Raw genomic sequence first — 13,053 nt, forward strand, 5'->3', positions numbered from 1 at the left:
ACCCTACAATTGTCTGTAGCTAGGCACCCTGGGCTTTTCGCCCTGGTGACCTTCTGTATTTAGCACATGGTCCTTGCTCTGCTCATGTCTGTCTAACTGGCCTACAACAGAGTAATTGTAAATGTTGTTTTAAAGTTTGTTTTTCATTTAGTCTTTACTAGTATATAGAAACATTAATGATTTTTTTTGTGTTGACCTTATATTCTGTGACATTGGTACATTTATTAGTTCCAAGAGATTTTTTGTAGGTTTCTTGGGAATTTCTGTGTAGATTATCATGTCCTCTACAAATAGGGACAGTTTTAGTTCTTACTTTCCCATTTTCTTGTCTTATTACACTGGGTAAGACTTATGGTACTGTGTTGAATAGGAGTGGTGAGAGTGGACATCCTGGCCTTGTTTATCATTTTAGGGGGGGAAGTAATCATACTTTAGGTTTTGTTTGTTTTTAAAGATGTCTTTTATCAAGTAGAGGAAGATTCCTTTTATTCATACTTTGCTGAGAATTTTTCTCATGAAAGGGTGTTGGGTTGTGTCAAATGCACATCAGTTGATAGGCTTATGTGGGTTTTTTCAATCAATAATTCACATTGATTTTTAAAAAAAATTGAACCATCCTTGCATTCCTGGAATAGACCCTACTTGGTCATGGTGTATTATTCTTTTTATATATTGTTGCATTTGATTTGGTAATATTCTATTGAGGATTTTTTTCTATGTTCATGAGGGAAATTGTTCTGGAGTATTTTTATTTACTGTCTGGTTTTGTTTTCAGGATAATTCTGATATAAAAATGAGAGATGGGAAGTATTCCCTCCTCTTTATTTTTGGAAGAGATTGTATAGTATTGGTGTTATTTCCTTATTTCCTCCTTTGAATGTTTTGTGGGATTTGCCAGTGAAGGCATCTTGAGCCTGAAGATATTTTTCCTAAGTTAAACATTTTTTTAATAGTTGTAGGAGTTCTGATATTTTGTGATTTTTAAGGAGTTGGTCCATTTTGTTTAAGTTGTTGGTTTTCTGTGTGTGGAGTTACTCATGGTATGTACCCCAACCAGGGATCAAACCCCCAACCCATGTATGTGCCCTGACTGGGAATTGAACTGGCAACCGTTTGGTGCACAGGACGACCCTTAACCAACTGAGCCACTCCAGCCTGGCTTCCCTAATCTTTCTTAATGTTCCTGCTAAGTATAGTGATACTCCTTTCTTTTATTTTTTATTTTTTATATATTTTTATTAATTTCAGAGAGGAAGGAAGAGGGAGAGAGATAGAAACATCAATAATGAGAGAGAATCATTGATCAGCTGCTTCCTGTATGCCCAACACTGAGGATCGAGCCTACAACCTGGGCATGTGCCCTAGTTCATAGGTTGATGCTCAACAACTGAACCAGGACAGCTGGGCAAAAAAAATAAATTGTAATGATAAAAGAACAAAATAAGAAACTGGATGCCTAAGGAGCAACAGAAGTTAAATCTTTAAAAATGTAGTTTTTTTATCTGAAAACTCAATTAAAAAATTTCAAAAGTTACCAAATTACCAAAACATTGATTTTATAAAATAGGTTTACTAAATATTAAGGCTAAGCAATGGATATAGTTTGTAAAAATGTTGAGTTTAAATTAGAAATATAAAAACATAATAATTCTATAATCAAAACATATTCCTTTAATTATATGTAGATTTATGATGATTATTAAAATAGAGAATTAAAAATTATCATCCAAGGAACCATAGTAAGTATGTATTAAATGATAAAACTATATGAGACAGATGACAAGAGAATGGTGATGTCATTGTGGGACATATTTTTTTCTTTTTAAATAAATCTTTATTGTTCAGATTATTACAATTGTTCCTCTTTTATTTTCCCCCATAGCTCCCCTCCACTTGATTCCCCACCCCACCCCATGCCCTTACCCCCCGCCACTGTCTTCATCCATAGGTGTAAGATTTTTGTCCAGTCTCTTCCCGAACCTCCCACACCCCCTTCCCCCTGAGAATTGTCAGTCTGCTCCCTTTCTATGTCCCTGATTCTGTTATATTCACCAGTCCATTCTGTTCTTCAGATTTTTTTATTCACTTGATTTTTAGATTCACTTGTTTGTAGGTATGTATTTGTTGTCCATAATTTTTATCTTTACCTTTTTCTTCTTCTTCCTCTTCTTAAAGAATACCCTTCAGCATTTCATATAATCCTGGTTTGGTGGTGATGAACTTCTTTAGCTTTTTCTTGTCTGTGAAGCTCTTTATCTGACCTTCAATTCTGAATGATAGCTTTGCTGGGTAGAGTAATCTTGGTTGTAGGTTCTTGCTGTTCATCACTTTGAATATTTGTTGCCACTCCCTTCTGGCCTGCATAGTTTCTGTTGAGAAATCAGCTGACAGTTGTATGGGTACTTCCTTGTAGGTAACTAACTGTTTTTCTCTTGCTGCTTTCAAGATTCTCTTTGTCTTTTGCCCTTGGCATTTTAATTATGATGTGTCTTGGTGTGGTCCTCTTTGGATTCCTCTTGTTTGGGGTTCTCTGTGCTTCCTGGACTTGTAAGTCTATTTCTTTCACCAGGTAGGGAAAGTTTTCTGTCATTATTTCTTCAAATAGGTTTTCAATATTTTGCTCTCTCTCTTCTTCTGGCACCCCAGTAATTCGGATGTTGGTACGCTTGAGGTTGTCCCAGAGGCTCCTTACACTATCTTCATATTTTTGGATTCTTTTTTCTTTTTGTTTTTCTGGTTGTGTGTTTTTGTTTCCTTGTATTTCAGATCTTTGGTTTGATTCTTGGGGTCCTTTGATCTACAGTTGAATTTCTGTATATTCTTTATTTCAGACAGTGTATGCTTAATTTCTGACTGGTCCTTTTTTATTTTTTTGGCATTCTCATTAAGGTCCTTGAAGGTCTCACTAAGTTCCTCGGAGGTCTCATCAAGTTTCTCGGCGGTTTTTAGAAGATTCTTGAATAACCTTATAAATGTGGTTTTGAACTCTATGTCCAATAGTTTGCTTTCCTTCATTTCTTTCATTCGTGACATGTTTCTTTGTCTCCGCATTTTGCTGCTTCCCTGTGTTGATGGAGTGGTTTTCTGTGGTAGGTGACCAGTGGTTCAGCCTATCACCGGAGGTGGACACTCTTGGTGCACCCCTTTGTGGGCTGAGTGCAATGTCTTGTGTAGTTAAGCCTTGATTGCTGTTGGTACACTGGGAGGAATTGACCTCCAGGCCAGTTGGCTGTGAGGACCTGGTGTGTCTATAATGGAAGAACTACTGTGCTGGAGACACACTTATGGGGCAGGACTTGCTTCAGTGGGGCTTTGGTGCTCTCTGAGTCTGCCTCTTGAATGTGTCACTTATGGATGTGAGGAATTGAAATCTGGTGTCTCACACTGACAACTAGGTACACTGGCTTCTGGATCTCCAATGGGGTGCAGGTCAGCTACTGTCTGAGGCCACCCAGCAGGAGCTACAGCGAGAACTACAGTTTTCTCCTCTTAGTTTGGGGTTTGGAGGTTTTGGAGCTGTCTGACCAGAGCTGCAGTTTGTTAGGTTAAGCTGCGATAAGGCAGGCCATTTATATGCAAAAACCGCTTCATGGAGCTTGGGTGGGTTTGTAGATTGTGCGGGGTGGGGTCTCAGGGAGTCACGAGGCTAGGGCGTGGCAAACAGCAATGGCTGCCAGTCAGCCATCTCTGTGTCTCTGCGTTTCCAAGTCCCCACGTCCCACGCCCCAGCGCAGTAAACAATGATTGCTGCACGCACCTCTGCAAGAAAGCCACCCTCACTTTCCGATCCGATGGCAGACAGTCCAGCTTCTCCCCGTAGGAGTTTGGATCCCCAGCGTCTCCCCAGAAACTGGAGTTCAGAGTAATCGGGAGCTTGTCTCCCTTTAGGTTGAAAAAGGCAGCGCACCCAGTCGCCTGCTTCCAGTCTGATTCGCACGCCTCCTTACCTCAGCTTTTCAGTGCTTGTGCACATCTCAATGCTCTTTTCTCTTTCCTTCTAGTTGTAGAATTTCCACTCAGCCAGCTTTCCCGTGGTTCTGGGTGATAGACGTTCTGTCTTTTAGTTGTAGTTTTGAAATTGTTGTGCGAGGCAGCAGTTTAGGTGTTTACCTATGCCGCCATCTTGGTTTGCCCCCCACTCCTTTCTTTTAAAGTTGTGAAGATTTGTTTTATGAATCAGGATATGGTCTGTCTTGGAGAATGTTCCATGGGAGCTTGGAAAAAAAATGCTGTTGCTATATAGAGCTTCCCCAAAACATCAATTAGATTTGTTGGTTGATGGTATTATTCAGTTCATCTGTATCCTTGCTGATTTTTCATCTAGTGGTTTTGTCAGTGAGAGAGGGTATTGAACTCCCAAACTACAATAGTTGATTTTGTGTGTTTTTTCTAATTTTTTTTTAATCTTCACCCAAGTATATTCTCATTGATTTAGAGAGAGGGGGGAGGGTGGGAGGGAGGGAAACATCGATCTGTTGCCTCCCATATGGGCCCCAACTTGGGACCAAACTCAGAATCTAGGTATGTGCCCTGACTGGGAATCGAACCTGAGACCTTTAAGTGTTCAGGACATTGCTCCAACCAACTGAGGCACATCGGCCAGGGCCAATTCTGCCAGTTTTTGCTTCACATATTTGGAAGTTTTGTTCTTTGATGCATATATACATTTAGAATTTTTATGTCTTCTTGGTGAATTGGCCTTTTTATCATTACGTGTTATTCCTCTTTGTCCCTGATAATTTTCCTTGCTTTAAAGAATACTTTACCTGGTATTAATATAAGTATTTTAGTTTTCTTTTTCTTTTTTAATCCTCACCCGAAGATATTTTTCCATTGCTATTTAGAGAGAGTGGAAAGGAGGGAGAAGGGGGAGAGAGAGAGAGAGAGAGAGAGAGAGAGAGAGAGAAACATTTATGTGAGAGAGACACATGGATGGGTTGCCTCTGCACACGTCCCGGCCGACGCTCTAACCACGTAGCAAAACCGGCTAGGCTCAGCTTTCTTTTGATTAGTTATTTCCCTGGTATATCTTCACCTATTTAAAAAAAAATAATAGGAAAACCTTCAGCAGTTTTTGTTTTACAGAAAATAAGTGGACATTACAGAGTTCCTATATACTCCCTTTCCACAATCCTGCCCTCCCCATTTCCCCTATTATTAACATTTTGCGTTAGCATGGTAGATTTGTTGCAATTGATGTGCCAATGTTGATACATTATTATTTACTAAAATCCATAATTTATATTGGGGTTCATTCCTTATATTATACATATTATGGATTTTGACAAATGTATAATGACGTGTATCCATTACAGTATCATACAGAATAGTTTCACTACTCTAAAAATTCTTTGTGCTCCACTTACTCATTCTTCTTTCCCTATCCCTGAAACACTGAATACATTTATTTTTAACCTACCTTGGTTGTTATATCTGAAGTACATTTCTTGTAGACAGCATATAGTTAGGTCTTTTTCCTTTTTAAAATTTTTATTTTTCAATTACAGTTGACATTTAATATTTTATATTAGTTTCAGGCATGCAGTATAGTGGTTAGATAGACATTTATATAACTTATGAAGTGATTCCCTCAATAAGTCCAGTAACCAACCACCTGACATACATAGTTATTATATTATTAACTGTATTTCCTGTGCTATACTTATATATCCCATGACTACTTTGTAACTGGCAATTTGTACTTCTTAATCTCTTCACCCTCTTTTCCCAAACCCCCTCCCATTTGGCAGCCATCAGTTCTCTGTATTTATGAGTTAGTTTCAATTTTGTTTGCTTATTTTGTTTTATAGATTCTACATATAAATGAAATCATATGGTATTTGTTTTTCCCTGTCTGACTTATTTTATTTAAAATAATACCCTCTAGATCCATTCATATTGTCCCTAATGGTAAGATTTCATTCTTTTTTAAGGCTGAGGAAAATTCCATTATATATCCCACAACTTTTTTATCCACTTGTCTATTGATGGGCACTTGGGTTACTTCTATATCTTGGCTATTGTAAATAATGCTCAGTGAACATAGGGATACATATATGTTTTCAAATTAGTGTTTTGGATTTCTTTGGATAAATACCCAGAAGTAGAATTGCTGGGTCATAAAGCAGTTCCATTTTAATTTTTTGAGGAACCTCCATACTATTTCCATAGTGGCTGCATCAATTTGCAATCCCACAGTGAACGAGGGTTCCCTTTTATCCACATCCTTGCCACATTTGTTGTTTACTGGTTTATTGATGATAGCCATTCTGACAGGTGTGAGGTGATATCTCATTGTGGTTTTAATTTGCATTTCTCTGATGATTAGTGACATTAAGCATCTTTTCAAATGTCTATTGGCCATCTGTATGTCCTCTTTGGAGATATGCCTATTCAAGTTCTCTGCCTATTTTTAAATCAGATAGTTTCTGGCTGTTTTTTTTTTTTTTTAATATATATTTTATTGATTTTTACAGAGAGGAAGGGAGAGGGATAGAGAGTTAGAAACATCGATGAGAGAGGAACATCGATCAGCTGCCTCCTGCACACCACCTACTGGGGATGTGCCCACAACCAAGATACATGCCCTTGACCGGAATCGAACCTGGGACCCTTCAGTCCACAGGCCTACGCTCTATCCACTGAGCCAAACCAGTTAAGGCAGTTTCTGGGGATTTTTATGTTAAGTTGTATGGGTTCTTTACACATTTTGGATATTAACCCCTTATTGAATGTATCATTGGCGAATATCTTCTCCCATTTAGTAAATTGTCATTTTGTTTTGATAATTTTCTTCACTCTGCAAAAACTTTTTGGTTTGATATAGTTCCATTTGTTTGTTTTTTATTTTGTTTCCCTTGTCTGAGAAGATATATCAGAAAAAAATATTGCTATAGAGATTTTACTGCCTATGTTGTCTTCTAAGAGTTTTATGGTTTGGGGTCTTACATTTAAGTCTAATCCATTTCAATTTTACTCTTTTATGTAGTGTAATAAAGTTGTCTAGTTTCGTTTTTTGCATATATTACTCCAGTTTTCCCAACACCATTTATTGATAAGACTGTCTTTACCCCATTGTATGTTTTTGCTTCCTTTGTCAAAGATTAACTGACCATAAGGCATGGATTTATTTCTGAGCTTTCTGTTCTCTTCCATTGATCTGTGTGTTGTTTTTATGCTGTATCTATGTGTTGTTTTTATGCTGTATTTACTGAGCCAAACTGGCTAGGGCTTTTTCCTTTTTTAAAAATATTTTTTTTATTGATTTTAGAGAGGAAGGGAGAGGGAGAGAGAGATAGAAACATCAATGATGAGAGAGAATCGTTGATCAACTGCCTCCTGCATGCCCCCTACTGGGAATCGAGCCCACAACCCAGGCATGTGCCCTGGACTGGAATCAAGCTTAGGACCCTTCAGTCCGCAGGTGGATGCTCTATCCACTGAGCCAAACCAGCTAGGGCTATACCACTTTAAGTGCAGTTTTTAGCAAAATAAGAACAGGTCAGAAGATTTTTAAATGGGAAATTAATCATAGAGGAGAAGAATGAGATAAGGATTTTCCATCTTATATTTCTACATAAAGGGAAGAGAGTCAATGAGAATGAAAATGAGAAAAAGCCATATTCAACTACCTCCTGGATCATAAGAATTTTATTGACTAACCTGGAATGTTTGGGTAACATAAGAAGGGTAGGTGAGAAAACCCTTGAGATGTGAGCTCCTCTAAGGCATGAGCTTTTCTCTCATTTACTTTCCTACTTGGCACGTGACAAAGAACTTAGTTGCACAGATGAGCAAATGATTGGTTCTCCACTTTGAAGGAACTTAATACTGGTCTTATCTTTCTTCTTCTCATTTTTTTCAACTTTATTGGTGTATAATTTACATATAATAAATGCGCCATTTTAGGAGTATACTTAGATGTGTTTTGACAAATGTATACACCATGTAACCACCAGTGCAGTCAAGATATAGAACATTCTTATCAGCCTCCAAAGGGTCCCTCATACCCTTTTGCAATTAATCTTCATTTCTATCCCTAACCCCAGCTGCTTTCCCTTTCTTTCCCTTTCTAGAATGTTATGTAAATGCAATAATACACTTTCGATTAAGATGGCAGAGTATGCACCAGTCCAGCCATAGGCATATAGAGTTTCCTGGTTATTCAGACATAATGTAAAACAAGTAATTCTAGTGGGTTTTGACTTGATAAGTTTTTGTTGTTGTTGTTTTTAATTGATTTTTAAAGAGAGAGAGGAAGGGAGAAAGAGAGACAGAGAGAAATAGAAACATCACTTTTATATTCCACTTATTTATGCATTCATTGGTTGATTCTTGTATGTGCCCTGAATAAGGATTGAATTTGTAACCTTAGTGTATTGGGATGGCACTCTAAACAACTAATCTACCCGGCCAGGGAAATATGTTGTTTTTGCTACATGTTCATTAGACATAAATGGTAATTTTAATAAACATTTAAATTAAACTTTAATAAATGAAAAAATAAATGCAGTCATACAGTATATACTCTTGTGTCTGGTTTCTTGCATTCAGTTCAGCATAATGGTCTTGAGATTCATACATGTTGTTGCATACATCTATAGTCCATTCCTTCTTATTGCTGAGTGTGTCCTTATCAAGACAGGTTTACCATCCATTTCTTTGTATAAGGTCCAGGAAGAGATCAATAAACTATTTCCTCTTATAATATTATTAGAAGCCCGGTGCACGAAATTTGTGCACAGGGTGGTGTGTCCCTCATCCCAGTCTGCACCCTCTCCAATCTGGGACCCCTTGAGGGATGTCCGACTGCCTGTTTAGGCCCAATTCTAAACAGACCAGCAGGGGAGGACAGTTAGGGGTGACCAGGCCAGCAGAGGAGGGAAGTTGGGGGTGACCGGGCCTACCGGGATCGGGCCTAAACAGGCAGTCGGACATCCCTCTCACAATCCAGGACTGCTGGCTCCCAACTGCTTGCCTGCCTGCCTTCCTGATTTCCCCTAACCACTTCTGCCTGCCAGCCAGCCTGATCACCCCTTAACCACTCCCCTGCCAGCCTGATTGATGCCTAACTGCTCCCCTGTCAGCCTGTTTGCCCCTAACTGCCCTCCCCTGCAGGCCTGGTCCCCCCTAACTGCCCTCCCCTGCAGGCCTGGTCCCCCCAAACTGCTCTGCCCTGCAGGCCTGGGTCCCCCCCAATTGCCCTTCCCTGCAGGCCCGGTTGCCCCCAACTTCCCTCCTCTGCCGGCTTGGTCACCCCTAACTGCCCTCCCCTGCTGGCTTGATCGCCCCCAACTGCCCTCCCTTGCAGGCCTGGTCCCTCCCAACTGCCCTCCCCTGCTGGCCATCTTGTGGCAGCCATCTTTGACCACATGGGGGCAGCCATCTTGTGTGTTGGAGTGATGGTCAATTTGCATATTACCCTTTTATTAGATAGGATAGAGGCCTGGTGCATGGGTGGGGGCCAGCTGGTTTGCCCTGAAGGGTGTCCCAGATCAGCGTGGGGGTTCCCTTAGGGTGTGGGGTGGCCTGGGCGAAGGGCCTGTGGTGGTTTGCAGGCTGGCCACGCCCCCCCCCCGGCGACCCAAGCAGAGGCCCTGGTATCTGGGATTTATTTATCTTCTATAATTGAAACTTTGTAGCCTTGAGCAGAGCCAAGCCTCCTGCTTGCTCCGTGGCCGCAGCCATTTTTGTTGGGATTTATTTTTCTTCTATAATTGAAACTTTGTAGCCTTAAGTGGAGGCCTGGGCCAGCCAGGGTGTGCGGGAAGCTTGGCTTCCTCCATTGCCGGGGAAACCCAAGCCTCCTGCTCGCTCTGGGGCTGCAGCCATCTTGGTTGGGTTAATTTGCATACTCACTCCTGATTGGCTGGTGGGCGTGGCTTGTGGATGTAGCAGAGTGGTGGTTAATTTGCATATTACTCTTTTATTAGGTAGGATTATCCAAAACTTCTGATCTGTTCAATGGATTATAGAATTTAAATTTCCTCGTAGCCTAGCAGTCAACGCATTGTTACACTGAGGTAAACAAGAGCATACCTCTCAGAGCCTATATTTTGTCTCTGGCCATAGATCTTAGGTCTTGAGCTGATATTTGAGAGGGAAATATCAAAACTTAGTTGAGTCATACTCCTTGTGTCTTAATTTTCCAGCCATAATGTAAGGTTTTCTTTTTCTAGAAAGAGACTAATCTGGAATGAGAATTAATTCTCATCAGTAAAAGCAAAGCTTTAAGTAGGTCATCTGACTTTACTTTGTGTTCCACATTCACCGTGGTTATAAAAGGGCCTTTCATGAGTTTTCTAGGCTTCCCTGCTGCCAGACTCTCCACAGGCATTGTGAAAGAATGAAACTGCCCTCCCTCTGCAAAGCCTGTCTCATGGACTCTTTCATATACTGCACTATGTTTAGCTCAGCAGGAACTCTTTCTAGACACTGAATATATGAATAGTCCTCCTTCCAGATAAGAAATTTCAGTATTAGTGTCATAGCCATCGAAGTTAGTGTCATCAGTATCTAATAAATAAAATGACTTGCAGCCAAATTTTTGCCAAGTAATTAGGCCAGAGTTTTAAGTGTTTATATTAAAGTTATATATAAAATTTGCCTCTAGATAATTATGTCAAATCAGTTAGGAGGTTGATAGATGCTTCAAATAATCTGCGTACTTATTCACTTTTTAAAAGAAGATAACACTGAAATTGTTTGTTTTGAGTGCAGGAGTAGAGGAGGAAAGTAAACAGGGAATTTTGAAACAAGGGATATTAAGCAAGATGCTTGTGTCATCATCTGGGGATAGTAAAGGATTTTTATTTTACTGGCATTGAGATCCATATATCTCAAGGAAACTGTAACTATATACAGACAGTCCTCAGGTTACATCGGACTCGATGCACGTCGTTTTGTGGTTACGTCGCCATATCCCATTTATTTATAAAAAACAAAAGTTCCGTCATTTCAACGTATGCACGTATGTGTTTTCTGTTTTTTATTATTTGTTTACCACAAATATAGGTCAGGAATTGTTACCTTTCTTTTAAATTTTTTTTTACTGTTTCACTTGATTACTGCTGTGTATGTGCTCCATGTGAGTGATGTAGGTGCTTATGTAGGTGGGTTCCGACATATGGCGAAAATCGGTTACGTAGTGCTGTAGGTACGGATCTCCGACGTCGACGTAACACCAGGACCTACTATAGAGTTAACCATATATATTGATTTTTTTCCCCAAGGACTAGAGCCTATCAGTTATAATAGTTTCCAAACAATTCTGGTGAAGTTAGTCTCTTGGGGCCTTCCAGTTTACCTATTCTGTAGTTCTCACTATAAAACATTTCCAAACATCTGAGTTTTTAGTCACTTAAGTACTTTATTTCCTTTAGTCATCTTTAATATCTACCTTCCATTCCTATCAAGGCTAGACTCTGGTTCAGCAATTCAGCTAATTCTCTTGTCAGTGCTCAATTCTATTGCTTAGAGTTTTGTTACATTCACCCAGCAAAACTTTAATTCTGTATATTCTCTAAGCTATTACTGCTAGAGCATTTTTTTAGAAAAGAATTCTTGAAAAATGGGTCTTATCTTAACCTGGGCCCTCAGGGCTGCCCAGTGTCAGCATTTCCTGCCTTTTTCTGAAGCAGCATTCTAAGTCTTATCACATCTTAAAAGTTTTATCTCACTATCTCCTCCAATTTTTTAGCCTTTGACTTTTCTACAGACTTTACAGGAAATAGTCAGCATTTACACTTGGTTTGTTCCTGCTCAACCTAACAATCAAACCCTTTCTTTTCTTTCTTTTTTTTTTTTTTTGTGTGTGTGTGTGTGTGTGTGTGTGTGTGTGTGTGTTAATCCTCACCTGAGGATACTTTTTCCATTGAGTTTTTAGAGAGTGGAAGCGGGTGGAGGGGAGAGAACAAGAAACATCAATGTGAGAGAGACACATATATTGGCTGCCTCCACATGCATTGGGACCAGGGATCAAACCTGCAACCCAGGTAAGTGACCTTGACTGGGAATCAAACACATGACCCTCTGATGCTCAGCCGACACTCAACCACTGAGGTACACTGGCCAGGGCAGCAAACACTTTCTGGAGTGCAAATCAGTGGCTCTTTTTGCTAGGGTATATAGGGTCTTTTTGACCCTGAATCTAGTTACCTTGATCACCCTCCTTATTAACTATCCTTTATTATTATTAATAATTTACCTGTAGGTTCTTCTGGATTTTCTATGCAGCATTTCCTGCAAATAATCTTATCTAATTTTTATACTTCTAATTTCTTATTGCAAAGGCTAGAACCTCACATACATTATTGAATAGAAAAAGTGATAGTGGGTCACCTTGTTTTATTCCTGATTTTAAAGGGAATGCTTTTAGTGTTTCCCGATTGAAGAGGATAATTGTGTAGTATTATCGTTTTAAACAACTGTTTTATCACCGTAAAGAAATCTTCTATTCCTAAGAGAGTTGTTGTTTTTAAATCATGAATCCATGTGTTTTTATCCAGTGCTTTTTTTCTACATAAATTTAAATGATTATATGATTTTTCTTCTTTAATATAGGTGAATTATACTTACAGATTTTATATACCAGATTCAGTTTGTTAATATATTGTTTAGGATTTTTAATTTATAATATTGAGTGGAAGTGGACTATAATTTTCTTTCTTGTAATTTTTTTATTGATTGATTTTAGAGAGAGAGAGAGAAACATTGATTCATTGTTCTGTTTATTTATGCATTCATTGATTGTTTCTTTGTATGTGCCCTGACTGGGTATCAAACCGGCAACCTTGGCATATCTGGATGATGCTCTAACCAACTGACATAGCCAGCCAGCACCTATTATAATGTTTTTTGACTAATTTTACTGCCAGGTTTCACTCACCTCTTAGGATGAGTTGGGATTTATCTGCCCCCCCCCCCCCCGCCCCACCCCATCCTCTATCATCTGGGCCCAGTGTTTTCTTTCTGGCAAAAATTTAAACTTCAGGTCAACTTCTTTAATAGTTACAAGATTATCCAGGTTTTTTATTTATTTCTGAGCTAGTTTTA

General features: G+C 39.2%; 1 protein-coding gene across 4 annotated transcripts in view; it reads left to right on the forward strand.

The window, feature by feature from the left end:
- The window catches only part of PTPRA (protein tyrosine phosphatase receptor type A), a 167,992-nt gene that overhangs the window by 56,749 nt on the left and 98,190 nt on the right, over positions 1–13,053 (forward strand). The window lies entirely within an intron of this gene.

This window comes from Plecotus auritus (genome assembly GCF_963455305.1).
Source record: "Plecotus auritus genome assembly, chromosome: 8".
Lineage (NCBI taxonomy): Eukaryota > Metazoa > Chordata > Mammalia > Chiroptera > Vespertilionidae > Plecotus > Plecotus auritus.